Below are 15323 nucleotides of genomic sequence, written 5' to 3'. Positions count from 1 at the left end.
ATGAAGTGGGGGAGGGAAGAAAAAAGAAAAGTTCATAGTCCCTAGCAGGGACAGGAGAACCCTGCTCTGATGCTTCTGGCCCCTAGGGATGGCCACTGTGAAAAAGGATGTTTCCTGGGAGTAATGCCTAATTATGTCTTCAAATTGCCCCTCCCCCACACTGTGCAATGCTAGTTCTTTCCATGACACTGGATTTAATTAGTCCTGTATAAAAATGCAAGAACTTAGTTTAATAATAAGGGGTGGAAAGCACAAAACAAAAATGGCTGTTTGTCTTGGTGAATGTTAAGTCGATAGCCCCAAGTCAGCTTGAACCATGACACTGAAGGATGAGTGTTCTGCTCCATCAGACACAGTATAGACCCAGTCTCCCCAGTGAGCATCAGACAGGATACCCACAGGTGGACATTCAAGACACAGAGCCAGGTTGTGACCTGCACACAACAACTGTAGATTTTTGAGATTATTATTTCAAGTCTCTGAGCTTTTGTTAAAAATTGGGTTCATCATGTTTCCCAATGAATTACTCTCTACCGAGCAATGACTGCCAGACCAGCATGCAATGACCTTGGATTCCTCTTTCCCCTGACCCTTCCCTCTCATTTCCCCAAGTCTCCACCCCAGCTCTTCCTTCCCCAAATGCTTACTGCAGGATTCTCAACTAAGCTCCTGAGACTGTTATGGTAAATGTTTTGGTGAGAGGGGGATTTAAGTCTTATCAAGTGGTGGTTTCAGAACCAAGAAGCAGTCTCAGGAAGGGGTCACTATACCATGGAATCATGATGTGGGCAGTGGTTTTCTTCTTTAAACTGTAGAAAATCAGCAACTTTCTTCTAAAGAAAACAATAGCTTATCTCTATAAAAGATAACTAGGCAAGAGAGACTAGCCTTTCCTCAAACATTTGGTTAATGAATTCTTTCTAATATAAAATCAGTTTGAGAACACTACTTATGTAGTGCAAAATGAATGTTCTGCATTTCTGGCTTCTTTCATAAGAAAAACATCATTACCTTTTCTGATTGTGTTTTGAACAGTACACACGGATCCTTCAGGAAGCAACTTGTCCCTGTGGGGATTGAGAAAGGATCAGAGTTAAGTACTGAAACAAGCAATTAATTCCCATTAGAGGATTAAGGCACTCATGTTCACTTTGAATCAGAGAAGCAAGTTGAGAGTGAACTGTTGTACGAGCAAGAGGTTATTTGTCAAAATGAATAAATTAAAGACCCAAAGAGCAGCTAGACGCACAAAAGGGGCTGGGTAGACACATGACATTGGCCAGGGGATGGGTAAGGTTTTATGTCTATGGGAAGGACTGCCTTTCTGTTTGCAAACACTGAGGAAGTAGGGTCTATGCCATATGTTGCTGTCTTCATTCTAACAGATGTGTCCTATAGAAGTAAGCCCAGTTCCCTCGTCTTACCACACATATGCAGTCTAGACAGCCACACATGGCTGTTCAGCTTCAGTTTAGCTGGGAGCTCTAGAGCCTGTACTGAGTAGTTTTATGCAATGTCTCTGTGGATGATGATGTCACAGATACAGTAAAGACCAGGTGGTAGGCCTACAGTGTCAGGACTGAGGTGCCCCTGATTAGAATTGAAGAGCCCAAAGCAGAACCTTTGTCTCAAACTTCGTTACAACCTAGAATAATGTCTATCCAGAATTCAGCCCAAAGATAGAGTAGGCTCAGTGTCTCCAAATGCTTTAGCTCAGCAAAACCTGGCTAGTTAACAGTGTCAATATTTAAAAGCCAAAAACACCATAGTAATGTCCATCTGGCAGGGTACTGCCTGAAATGCTGTCACTCAGCAGTTTGCTTTTCTGTAGTACAATCCATCTAGTTTCATATTTCATCACTGAAGCAGAATTAAAAGTGAATCCAAGGCCTTTACATAATTGCTGGATGTGGTGATATATTGTGTACCTTAATAAAATTTGCCTGAAGATCAGAGGACAGAACACATCACTAGATTAAACATAGAGGCCAGGCAGTGGTGGCACACACCTTTAATCCTAGCACTTGAGAGGCAGGGATCGATTTGGATCAAAGCCATCCTGGATTACATGAGATTGACTCAGTCTAGGAGAGAAACAGAGCCAGGCATTGGTGGCACATACCTTTAATCGCAGCACTTGAGATCTGCCTTTGCTTGGGAAGCACACATGCCTTTAATCCCAGGAAGTGGTGGCTGGGCAGAGAAAGGTATACAAGGTGTGAGAAGACAGGAACTAGAGGCTTTTCAGGCTGAGATATACATCAGATGTAAGAGATGGCTTGTTCCTTTGTCCTCTGATCTTTCAGCATTTACACCAATATCTGGCTCTAGGTCTTTTATGATAAGACCTTTAGAAATTCATGTTACATCTGGCCCCCAATGTGGGTCATGAACCCACAACCCTGAGATTAAGAGTCTTATGCTCTACCGACTGAGCTAGATTTAAGACCGATTTAAGATTCGAGTAACAGCTGGATTGGTCTTGATTGGTATTTTTCACTAGCCACCTGGTGGCAGGAGTGTAAAAGGCAGGATTTTATTAAGGTAGTCTAAATCACGACTAGCACACATGTTCAGTTCCTACTTCAGACACGCAGCAGGTGAGACCAAATAAGACAAGAGCTAAGGCTTAAAGTCTTCCAACATTAATTTGCTAAAGGATTTTAAATGAATGTCACCTTCTAGCATAAGAACAACCTTCTAAAATGGTACTTCAATAAAATATCCATCCTGTTTGTATTTAGTGACACAAAGAAGTGTTAGTAAATGCTGGATGTCATCACTTCAATTTTTCCACATGATAAATCAAGCCACTAGCAATCTGCCAGTTGTCAAGTGAAGACCTTGATAGAAACAAGTAGTCGGATGTGTCTACCACTCAGCACTGGCTGCAGGAGGAGTCATTTCAGAACCAGGAACCCCCACCAAAGCAATTATAAATGGAGTCTTCACTTGCTCTTATCATCCACCATCTGTGTCAACGTTGGCTGCACCAAGTTCACAAAAGGCAAGCACATCGACCACAACTGAACACAATGCCAACCACAGCCCCTCTCTTTACCACCTCTACTAAATATCACCTTCACCATCCAGGGGCCTGGAGCACACACAAATATACCCATAGAAACCCTATTTACCTTGGAGAAAAAGATGGGTACCTGATATAGTTACTCATTAATTATTATCAAGTCTCTTAGAACTGTAGGAAACAGGTGAAAAAACAAGATGCTGTGAACTTTAAACCTGGCCCTGACCTGTGAGCAGGAGCAGGCACTAAGGTCCTGGACATCTTGCCAGGGAGGGCTGGACACATCCTGCAGATGCTTTGATGTTCTCATTTGGTTGCTTGCCTGGTTCTTTATAGTAAAGACAAGACCTACCTGCTGGAGCCAGCCTCACCAGCTTTACCACTAGCCCTGAAAGGAGACAGTCAAACACTGTCCTTACATTAGTAGCACTGGCTGCCTTTGAAATCAGGGATGGCTTGCTGGTGTGTTCAAAGCTCCAGATTCTTGAGGTCTGGGAAAACAAACCTTTATGGCCCTGATGCCACAATGGCCTACACAAATGTGGCCTTGGCCACCATTCTGTGAATTTTTAATGCTTTGGTAATGACAAAAATGTTTTTCATGCTGTGTTACTTTAAAGACTCAGCAAGTAAAGGTAAAGAAAGGTCCTTGACTCCAAACCTAATGACCTGAGTTTGATGCCTGGGAACCATGTGGTGGAAGGGCAGAACCAAATCCTGACCTCTACATTCATGCTGTGGCACATATGCCTCTCCATATATATCTATGTAATTTTAAAAACTTAAGGCAGTTACATACCATCTTCAAAGTACAGTAACCAACAGTGCAGACATAGTCTTCTCTTCACTTTTGCCCACTCTCAGTATGAAAGTGACTGGAAAAATTCCCAAGCACTGGAAGGAAGCTTGTGCACACAGGCCAGGTAGATTGGGATGGTGACATGCTGGCCCTTGCTATTCCAGCAGGTGGTTCAGCAGCCAGACTCCTGTCAACAGGCTGAGCAGGTAGCTCCAGATCTTGGAAGGAGCCAGTAACCCACTGGCGCCACCTGCAGCTCAAGCTAAATCCAACAGGGTGTCTACTTTGAGACTGCTGATTTTGGCCAGATTCCAGGCTTAAATGCCTCAGTTCTACTCTCAAGTTCATGGTCCAGGCTGCACAAAGTGTGGGCAACATAGTCTGTGTGTAAACCTACAGGCATCTCACTCGGTGCTAGTCTCTGCCATCATTGCTGGTCAACACCCAACCAGAGGCCAACAAAAGAGGGCCAAGTGCTCCAGATCCTAGGAGGTGACTCAGGCCTGTTACCCAGGAAGGCATGTTCAGACAGCTGTAGGCTTAGAATGGGATCTGGAATTTGCAAGCTCCATCTCAGCAAGGTGAGGAGCAGCTCAGGGTAGGATACCACTCTCTGGAGGAGGGCACAGTGATACTTTCCAACTTGATCCAGGTGATTCCACAGTGGAGAAACCATTTTGTGTGCAAATTAATAAAGAGTTGATATCGAAAACACCAGTGAGTCAGGCATAGTGGTACACACCTATAATTCTAGAATTCTGACTCATGAAGAAAGATGGCAAATTCAAGGCCATCATGAACTACAACAACCCTATTTCAAAAATAAAAACTAATGAGTACACATAAAAAAAAGGGAGGCAGCTTGCAAGCAACTGATCCTCCTGTCTTTGCAAAAGTTATCAGGGAATTCAGCATGCCTCCTAATCAGAAACAGGTTCCTCATCTTCAGAGTTTCCATAAGCAGCCAGTTCCTGCAGTCTTTCTGAAATGGACTTATGCTACCCTGTTAAACTCAGACACTTTCTGGAATCTGACTCACAGTGAAACAGAGTAAGACAAATGTTCCTCTGCATATGCTATACAGGTTCAAGGGAAGGAGGCCGAGTCTGGGTCAGCAGGCAGAGGAGGTACGGAATGCAGGCTGCGTGGGGTGCCCCATGCCCAGACACTGGCACAGACAGCCATAACTTTTTTCACCCACCTAGGACTCCAACCATGTTAACTGCTGACTAAGCAATGACTGCCCACACTTGGCTAAGAAACACAGCAAATGATCTGGCTTTTGTTGTATTTCCCAGGCTACTGGAGGGGAGCATGCTTTCATACTTGGCAACTGCTCACAATGTGTTTACTCTGACTGGAGCAAGCACTCTAGTCAAGAAGGGAAGAGCTAACAATGCAGGTCTTGTCCTAACTCACCCTTTGTTAGTGGGAGATGCAGATGCAGGGAAATGGAGCATCTAGGTCTGGCTGAAGGCGGGTAATTTCCGGTGTGCCTCTGCCCCAAGGGCTTTGCTGTTTAACTTTGAGTCACCTTGGGCAGAAGAGCAGTCCTTGCCTGAAGACTGCTCTCCCTTTCCTTCATTTGTCTACAGCATGACTCCTTTGCATCTTGGAACTTTTTGTTAGAAGTACTCCAACTGTTTGAAACAGGAATGTTTACACTATAACACTTTTATTTTTCAAGGACAATTCAAGCTATAGTAACACTGTGAGTGTGTGTGTGTGTGTGTGTGTGTGTGTGTGTGTGTGTGTGTGTGTGTTCTGGGTATCAAACTGAAAACTTCAATGGTAGGCATGTGCCCTACTGGTGAACCGTATTTCCAGCTCAATTTAACATAAACTTTGCATTCCCAACATAAAAACTAAGTCAGAAGAAGCTTGGGAGAGCAATTTAAAATAATGCACATTTATTTTTAATAAATAAAATAAAATAATGCACATTTATTATTAATAAAGGTCATTCTCTACATCTCTAGGTAGTTTCCTACCAAAATACCCGAGAAAGATAAGAATTTAACCCATTTAAACAACCCTTCTACTTAGAAGTGTGACCTACTCAAAGTGAAGAAATTAAAAACACAAGTGAGGTTCCTAGGTAGGTTGCCAAATGTATTCTATTTAGAAGCTTACCCATCAATTTCTTTAGGACAGAGAGCCAAATCACATCATAAGTTCAAGCTCAAGGCCAAGGTCTGGTTACTGGGAGTAGGGGTGGGAGTGGTCCATGGCCAAGGAAAAGCAAGGCTCAATGGGAGGGGGCCATGGGAACTACAGTAGCTAGCTAGGTTCAACGTAGGACAATCAACAGGAACACTCAGAAGATAATCACCATGTTAGTAACTCTGTGGTGAACAAACACCTGACAGAGCACATTAAGGTAGGAAACGTCCGTTGTGACTTCCTGGGATTAAAGGCTCTTGTTACCACGCCTAGCTGTTTCCAGTGTGGCTTTGAACTCACAGAGATCCAGATGGATCTCTGCCTCTGGAATGCTAGGATTAAAGGTGTGTGTGCCACCATTTTCTGGCCTCTATGTCTAGTGGCTGTTTTGTTCTCTGACCCCAGATAAGTTTATTAGGGTGCACAATATTTTGGGGAACACAATATCACCACATAGATCCCTTAAAGAAATCCAAGAAAATACAAATAAACAGTGGACAGAAATGAATAAAACTGTTCAAGACCTGAAAATGGAAATTAATTAAGAAATAATTAAATAATAAAGAAAAACTGAGGAAATTTTAGAAATGAAAAAGTTAAGAAGGCAAACAGGAAGTAAAGAGGTAAGCTTCATCAACAGAATACAAGAGATGGAAGACAGAAGTCCAGGCATTGAAGATACAATAGAAGAAATGGATACATTGGTCAAAGAAAATGTTAAATTAAAAAAATTCCAACACAAAACATTCATAAAAAGATCAGACTTAAGAATAATAGGAATAGAGGAAGGAGAAGAATCCCAGCTCAAAGGCCCAGAAAATAATTTCAATGAAATCATAGAAGAAAAATTTCCTTAAACTAAAGAAGGAGATGCCTATAAAGGTACAAGAAGCATACAGAACACCAAGTAGACTGGACCAAAAAAGAAAGTCCCCTCAGCACATAATAATGAAAACACTAAACATACAAAGAAAGAATATTAAAAGCTGAAAGGGAAAAAGACAAGTAACATATAAAGGCAGACAGACCTATCAGAATTATACTTGACTTCTCAACGAGGACTCTAAAAGCCAGAAGGGCCTGGTCTGATGTCCTACAGACTCTAAGAGATGTCAGCTCAAACTACTATATCCAGCAAAACTTTCAATCACTTTAAATGGAAAAAATAAGATATTCTCTGATAAAACCAAATTTAAACAATATCTATCTACAAATTCATCCCTACAGAAGGTGCAAAAAGGAAAACTCCAACCCAATGAGGTAAACTATACCCATGAAAACACAGGGAATAAATACTCTCAGCCAGAAAAATCAAAAAAAGAGAAACTCGTGTGTGCACATATACACACACTACCCCCCACCCCCACCAAATAACAATCATTGGTCATTGATATCTCTCAATATCAGTGGTCTCAATTCCCCAATAAAAAGACATACACTAACAGAATGGATGCAAAAACAAAATCCATCCTTCTACTACATCCAAGAAACACACTCAACGTTACAGATAGACATTACCTCAGGATCAAGGGTTGGAAAGAGACATTCTAAGCAAATGGACCTAAGAAGTAAGCTGGTGTAGCCTTTTTTTTTTCTTTTTTCTTTTTTCTTTTTTTTTTGGTTTTTCGAGACAGGGTTTCTCTGTGTAGCTTTGTGCCTTTCCTGGAACTCACTTTGGAGACCAGGCTGGCCTCGAACTCACAGAGATCCGCCTGGCTCTGCCTCCCAAGTGCTGGGATTAAAGGCGTGCGCCACCACTGCCCGGCTGTAGCCATTTTTAATATCTAACCAAATCAACTTCAAACCAAAACTAACCAAAATAGATAGGGAAGGACACTTCACATTCAAAGGAAAAATCCACAACGATGACATTTCAGTTCTTAACATCTATGCCCCAAACACAAGGGCACCTACATTTGTAAAAGAAATGCTAATACAGCTTAAATCACATATTGACCCTCACACACTGATAGTGGGAGACTTCAGTACTGGACTCTCACCAATGGACAGGTCATCCAGACAAAAACTAAACAGAAAAGTACTGGAACTAAACAGACGTTATAAACCAAATGGACCTAACATATATTTACAAAACATCTTACCCAAACACAAAGGAATATACCGTCTTCTCTGCACCTTATGGAACTTCCTCCAAAACTGGCCACATACTTGGACATAAGGCAAGTCTCAACAGATACAAGAAAATTGAAATAACTCCCTGTATTCTATCAGACCACTACAGACTAAAGGTAGATATCAACAACAACAGAAAGCTTACAAACTGACAGAAACTGAACAACTCTCTACTGAATGAAAAATGAGTCAAGACAGAAATAAGAAAGAAATTAAAGACTTTCTAGAATTCAATAAAAATGAATATACACCAAACCCAAACTCATGGGACCAATGAAAAGAGTTCTAAGAGGCAAGTTCACAGTACTAAGTGCCTACATTAAAAAAAAAAAAAAAAAAAAAAAAAAAAAAAAAAAAAAACAAAAACAAAAACAAACAAAAAAAACCTAGAGAGATCTCATACTAGCAAATTAACAGCACACCTGAAAGCTCTATAACAAAAAGAAGTCATCACACCCAAGAGGAACAGGTGGCAAGAAATAATCAAACTTGGGGCTGAAATCAATAAAATAGAAACAGAACAATACAAAGAATCAATGAAACAAAGAGTTGTTTCTGTTGCAGAATATTATTTTAAGATGTGTTACATTTGTTTACACTGTGGGACATGTTTAATGATGCAAAGATGTGTTGCATTCTTTTATGTTGCATTTATTTAACTCTGTGAAGCTGTGTTCCTTTGCCTGTCTAAAACACCTGATGGTGTAATAAAGAGCTGAATGACCAATAAAGAGCTGAATGGCCAATAGCGAGCAATAGCAAGGCAGGAGAAAGGATGCAGGCAGAGAGAATAAAGAGGAGGAGAAATCTGGGATGAAAAGAAGGAGCCAGCTACCCAGCCAATTATGGAGTAAGATGGAAAGAAAAGATATACAGAAATAAAGAAAGGGAAAAGCCCGAGACAAAAGATAGATGGGATGATTTAAGAAAACCTGGCAAACATTCCTGGGCACAAAGGGTCTCATTTCAAAATGAAGATGTTGGAGCAATGGAGGAAGGAATGGATTGACCAGGATAAGATATACTGCATTGCTTAGTAAATTAAAGCTACAACTGCCAGGAAAAGAAAGAGCGAGAGAGAGTGAGAAAGAGAGAAAAAGAAAGAGAGAGAGAATGAAAGAATGAACGAAAGAATGAACGAAAGAATGAACGAAAGAAAGAAAGAAAGAAAGAAAGAAAGAAAGAAAGAAAGAAAGAAAGAAAGAAAGAAAGAAAGAAAGAAAGAAACTGGCAAGAAACAAGCCAAGCTAAGGCTGGGCATTCATAAGTAAGACTCTGTGTGATTTATTTGGGAGCTGGGTGGCAGGCCCCTCAAAAGAGCAAAAATAACCAACTACATGGTTCTTTGAGAAAATGAACAAGATAGATAAACCCTTATCCAAACTAACTAAATGGTGGAAAGAGAATATTAAAATTAACAAAATCATAAACAAAAAGGGGAATATAATAACCATTACTATGCTTGAAATCCGGAGAATCATAAAGACATGCTTTAAAAACCTGTATTCCACCAAATTGGAAAAATCTAAAAGAAATGGATATTTTTCTTGATAGGTGCCACTTACAAAAGTTAAATCAAAATCAAATAAACAATTTAAATAGACATGTTGCCAGAAGATCTCCTGGTCCCACCTGGCTCCCACAGTCCCAAAGTCCCACAGACGCTCAGACCCAAATGAACACACAGAAGCTTAATATTAATTAAAACTGCTCTGCCATTAGCTCAGGCTAACACCGACTAGCTCTTACACTTAAACTCAGCCCATCTCTGTTCATCTATATGTCACCACGTGTTCTGTGTCTTCACCTGTGTGCCATTACATGCTGCTCCCTGGACAGCAGGCTGGCATCGCCTCACTCTCAGCCTTCCTCTTCCCAGAATTCTCCTTGTCTGTTTATCCCGCCTATACTTCCTGTCTGGCTACTGGCCAATCAGTGTTTTATTTATCAACCAATAAGAGCAACACATTCACAGCATGCAGAACATCCCACAGCATAGACCTATAGCCCCTAGTGAAATAGAGGCAGTCACTAAAAGTCTCCCAACCAAAAAGGCCCAGGGCCAAATGGTTTTATTGAAGAATTCTACCAGATTTTCAAAGAAGAGTTAACCAATACTCCTCAAATTATTTCACAAAATGGAAACAGAAGGAACATTGCCCAATTCATTTTATGAGGCTACAGTCACCCTGATACCCAAACCACATAATGACACAACAAAGAAAGAGAATTACAGAGAGTGATAAGACACCATACCAAGGCAACTCATAGAAAAATGTTTGATGCTTACAGTTCCAGGATGAGTCTCTGATCACCAGGGCAGGAAAGTATAGACCACTAACTCTCATTGTTACTTACTATTAAGAAAACTGGTTTATAAAGCCAGGTGTGGTGGTGCATTCCTCCAATTCCAGCACTCAGGAGGCAGGGGCAGGAGGATGTCTGTGAGTGTGAAGCCATCCTGGTTTGCACAGCAAGCTCCAGGACAGCCAAGACTACACAGAACTAATCTTGTCTTAAAAAAAAAAAAAAAAAAGGCAGGGCGGTGGTGGCACACCTTTAATCCCAGCCAGCACTCAGGAGGCAGAGCCAGGCAGATTTCTGTGAGTTCGAGACCAGCTTGGTCTACAGAGCGAGATCCAGGACAGGCACCAAAACTACACAGAGAAACCCTGTCTCCCCTGTCTCAAAAAAAGAAAAAAAAAAAATTAAGAAAAGAAAAATAGCTTATTGCCCGTGTTCAGCCTTACCTAAGGTTCAGGTCCTGAGACGAGGAAGGGGCATTGGCACAAGGAAAACTTCTGACCACCAAGTGATTGCACTCAAATGGCCCCGAATAGCTGAGGCCATCTTTATTTATATTTAAGCAGTGTTTTTTTTTTTTTTTTTTTTTTTTTTTTTTTTTTTAACCAGGGTTCCATGACATTTTGAGTTAGGTCTGAACAAGAGTCGAAGTTCCAGACATTGTCCATTTGTTCAAATCATTACATCTGCTTTTAAAAGTTAATGACCCCTCTGCCATATCTGATACAAGAACAGAAAATGTGTGTGTAGTTGTCTTAGTTACTCAAAATGTCACCGTTTCCCACTCTTTGCTATGTGAAAGGTACTAGGGCCAACAGGAATGAAGCAAGTGTGGCTGCTCTTACCTACTTAGAATCTAAAGTCCAGTAGAGGGTCAGTAGTATATAAAAATGGCCAGTTCAAGGCCAAATAATGTGGAATTCAAAAGAGTGTAGGAGTCAGAGGGGTTGGAGGGGCCCAGGAAAAGGCCCTGTGAATCAACTAAGGTGCATCTGAACTCACAGAGACTGAAGCAGCAAGTACAGGGCCTACATGGGCCTGCACCAGGTCCTCTGTGTGTATAGTAAGGCTTTCAGTTTAATATTTTTATGAAGCTCTTGAGTGGGTGAATAAGTGGGTCTCTGATCCTTGTGGCTGCTATTAGGATTCTTTTCCCTCTGTTGGGTTGCTCTGTCCAGCTTCAATGTGACAGTTTTTGCTTTATCTTATTTTTTATTTTGACATGTTTGGTTTTTATCTCTTAGAAGTCTCCTCTTTTCTAATGAGAGACACAAAGGGAGTGGATCCAAAGGGGAGGGAAGGTAGGGAGGAACTGGGAAGAGTAAAGAGAGGAGAAATTGTAATCAGGATATATTGTACCAGAAAAAAAAAAAAAGACTATTTTCCAATAAAAGGAAAAAAATAAAAAGAGACTAAACTAAACTAAAAGCACAGAACTCAAAATTAAGCCTGTTTTTCCCACTTTCCCCAAAGCATGCACACTCTACCAGTGCGTGTATTATCCCAAGTTAAATTCAATTAAAACAGTTGAGAGATAATTCAAAACTCTAATCACAGAAGATTTTCAAGTTTAGTATATATTTGCCCTTTAAATTTACCATTATTTTTATCATCATGGGATTAATCAAACAATAATGCTGAGCAGAAATGTTAAGAAAATTAAAACCTCAAATCCCTATGAAAATGACATTCTTTAAAATAATTTGTTCTCTGTTGTTTTTTTCTCTTTAGGGGGCCCATCACCTAGCTCCCAAATAATTCACACATTATTCTTATTCTTAATTATGAATGCCCAGCCTTAGCTTGGCTTAGTTTCTAGCCAACTTTGCTTAACTTAAATTGTCCTATCTTTGGCCTCAGGGCTTTTCCCTTTCTCTTATTTCTGTAAATCTTACTCTTACTCTGTGGCTTGCTGTGTAGCTGGGTAGATGACCCCTGGAGTCCTCCTCCTTCTCCTCCCAGATTTCTCTTTCTATATATTCTCTCTGCCTGCCAGCCCTGCCTATCCTTTCTCCTGCCTTGCTATTGGCTGTTCAGTTCTTTATTAGACCATCAGATGTTCTCAACAAGCAAAGTAATACAGCTTCACAGAGTTAAACAAATGCAACACAAACAAAAGCAACACACCTTAAAATAATTTTGTACAATAGTTCTCAGGTCAGACTTGAGAAAAGAGGGTGATATCAAAAGGTAGAATCAGTCTGTGGGTATCATTACTTAAGAGCCGAGCACTGATTTCCAGAATCACAATTCCAAGCCTGCCTCAGTCAACCTTCTTGACAATGTTAACAGTTTCTTCAGCACATTTAGCCACCACTTTGTAAGCCACCTTCTACTGCCTACAATGCTGACAAAAGAACCTGCTATTTTACAGCTTAACAGTGTTTGCAACATGCTTCTCACTGGTTTCTAGGCGGCATAAGGGGCCTAGAAACCCCTCTGCCAAAGCTGATTCTATCCACACAAGCCCATAAACTGTTGGGAGCTATGCAGCCTAGTCTTGGATCAGCATATGACTACCTGTTCAATGGGTTTCCCTTGGGGCAAGGCACCTATGGAAACAGACTCTCACTTGGCAAGAACCAGTAGTCCACAGGATAGCATAGGAATTTGCAAAATTTATGCAGCTTGCCTATTACCTTTTAACTCTGTAACCGCATGTAGCTGCCAGCTGACATAAGTGCTGTGAGAGCAGGATGTGTCTGGCTCGATATTTAGTTCATCCTGCAAAAATGCTGAACTCCATGTCTAGAATGAGGTTATGCAGGGGCTGGGAAGGTATATTTGGGGAACAATAGGGGCTTTCATAATGATCATGATGTATTACTTAAGTTGTGATGTATTTCTTAAAGTAAAAAATAGAAACCAATAATAAAGCCAAATAATGTGGAATTCAAACATACCACCAGGACAAAGAGGGAAGATACCCAGAGCTGTGGGGATAGGACAGAATCAACGGGTGTATGTGGACCCAGACTGCTGTCATTTAAATGTTTCCTCTGCTTTGATGGTGTCCCCAAAATTCATGTGCTATAAAGTTAATCCCCCTAATGTAGGAGTGTTGAGGGAAGGACCCTTAGAGGTGATTCATGGGGTCTGCCCACATGAATGGATTAATGCAATTGTTTCTTAAGTGGATTCCTCTGATAAACAAATTTAACTTCTTCCTTTTCTCTTTTCCCTGCCCACTGGGGCTGGAGGGATGGCACAGCAGTTAAGAGTACTTGCTGTTCTTCCAGAGGACTTGAGTTTGGTTCCCAGCACCAGAGTGGGCCTGCTTCTTACAACTGTCAGTGACTCCAGCTCCAGGGAATCTGTCATCATCTTCTGTCCTCTTTGGCCTCTTGTATATATACACAGAGATGTAAATCAATGTGGTGATACATTGTGTACCCTAATAAAATCTGCCTGAAGATCAGAGGACAGAACAAGCCACTAGAGTAAACATAGAGGCCAGACAGTGGTGGCATACACCTTTAATCCTAGCACTCAGGAGGCAGAGATCCCTTTGGATCTCCGTGAGTTCAAATCCACCCTGGACTACATGAGACTGACTCAGTCTAGGAGAGAAACAGAGCCAGGTAGTGGTGGCACACACCTTTGATCCCAGCACTTGAGATCTGCCTTTGCTTGGGAATTACATGCCTTTAATTCTAGCACCAAAAAGGAAGTGATATGAATGACTAGGCTGAGAAAGGTATATTGAGGCATGAGGAGACAAGAACTAAAGCCTTTTCAGCTAGAGGTTTTTCTGCTGGAGAGCTTCAGAGACATTCAGTCAGAAGAATCAGAGTTGGTGAAGTGAGATGTGGCAGTGGCTTGTTCTTTTGTCTCTCTGATCTTTCAGCATTTACCCCAATATCTGGCTACTGGGTTTTTTATTAAAAGACCAATTTAAGATTTGAGCAACACATCAGTACAATAGGAAAGGGACGGATGAGGGAAAAGTAATACTAATTTATATATAATTTAAAAGGAGTTATGTCACTTGGGCTGACAATGCTTCTCTCAAGACCCATAGATTTCTAGCAAAATCACCAGTACCCAGCATGGGAAAGCCCCTTTTAAGTCAAGGGAGTCCAAGAGACTCCCAAAACAATACAGGCTGTTTCTGTTGCCCTTGGTGGCCTCCCATAGGTTGAAGGCAAGTCCCTATTGCTAAAGACACCACTTACTTTGGACATAGGATTCAGAGGATCTGATCTGGATGTGACCTGAAAGCCTCCTCTCTGAGGACTAGCTTTCAGGGTACTGAAGGTACTATACAGGGTACTATGCCAAGGGAGGGAAGCAACCAAAAATCATACCTAGCTGTGATACCTATGAACCATAACTATGACCAATAGGGCAAGCGATTCCTAAGGGTGCAGTAGTGGCACTCAGATCTTGGCAGTAATCAAGCTATCTAATTGGACTCAAGCAAAAACAACTCCCAAACTCAGAATGTGGTACCAGCCAAGTGATATCAATAAATCACCAACATTAAAGAAACCCATGAAACCAACAGCTCAGTGGGTAGAGGCACTTGCCACCAGGCATGACAACCTGAGTTCAAGCCCTGGAACCATGTTGTGGAAGGGAGAACTGACTCCCATAAGCTGTCCTGTCTTTCACACACATATACATAATAAGCAATTTTTTTGTTGTTGTTGTTTGTTTTTTGTTTAAGAAAAAAGGAAGGAAAGAACTCATGAGCTGCTCCAGATCAAAGTCAGCCAGCCATAGCCTGTGTGTAAGATGAACCTTTCAGGGAATTTTAAACAACAGCGCGCGCACGCACGCACGCACGCACGCACGCACGCACGCACGCACGCGCACACACACACACACACACACACACACACACAGACCAAAACAACCAACCCAGAAAATTAAACATTATTTGAGCATAGTTAT

General features: G+C 41.3%; 1 protein-coding gene across 4 annotated transcripts in view; it reads right to left on the bottom strand.

Moving 5' to 3' along the window:
• Ggact (gamma-glutamylamine cyclotransferase) overlaps positions 1–15323 on the bottom strand; it is a 33449-nt gene that overhangs the window by 14993 nt on the left and 3133 nt on the right. For 3 of the 4 annotated variants that reach the window (XM_028868280.2, XM_028868281.2, XM_028868283.2), the window contains one exon: positions 1012–1067. The gene's annotated coding sequence lies outside the window, so the exon portion shown is untranslated. Of the gene's footprint in view, positions 1–1011; positions 1068–2122; positions 2157–15323 lie in introns of those variants that run through there. The other variant, XM_028868279.2, reaches the window with a different exon arrangement.

Source organism: Peromyscus leucopus, chromosome 9 (genome assembly GCF_004664715.2).
Source record: "Peromyscus leucopus breed LL Stock chromosome 9, UCI_PerLeu_2.1, whole genome shotgun sequence".
Classification (NCBI taxonomy): domain Eukaryota; kingdom Metazoa; phylum Chordata; class Mammalia; order Rodentia; family Cricetidae; genus Peromyscus; species Peromyscus leucopus.
The sequence above is the reverse complement of the archived record's forward strand: the minus strand, read 5'-3'. Positions and strand labels throughout refer to the sequence as shown.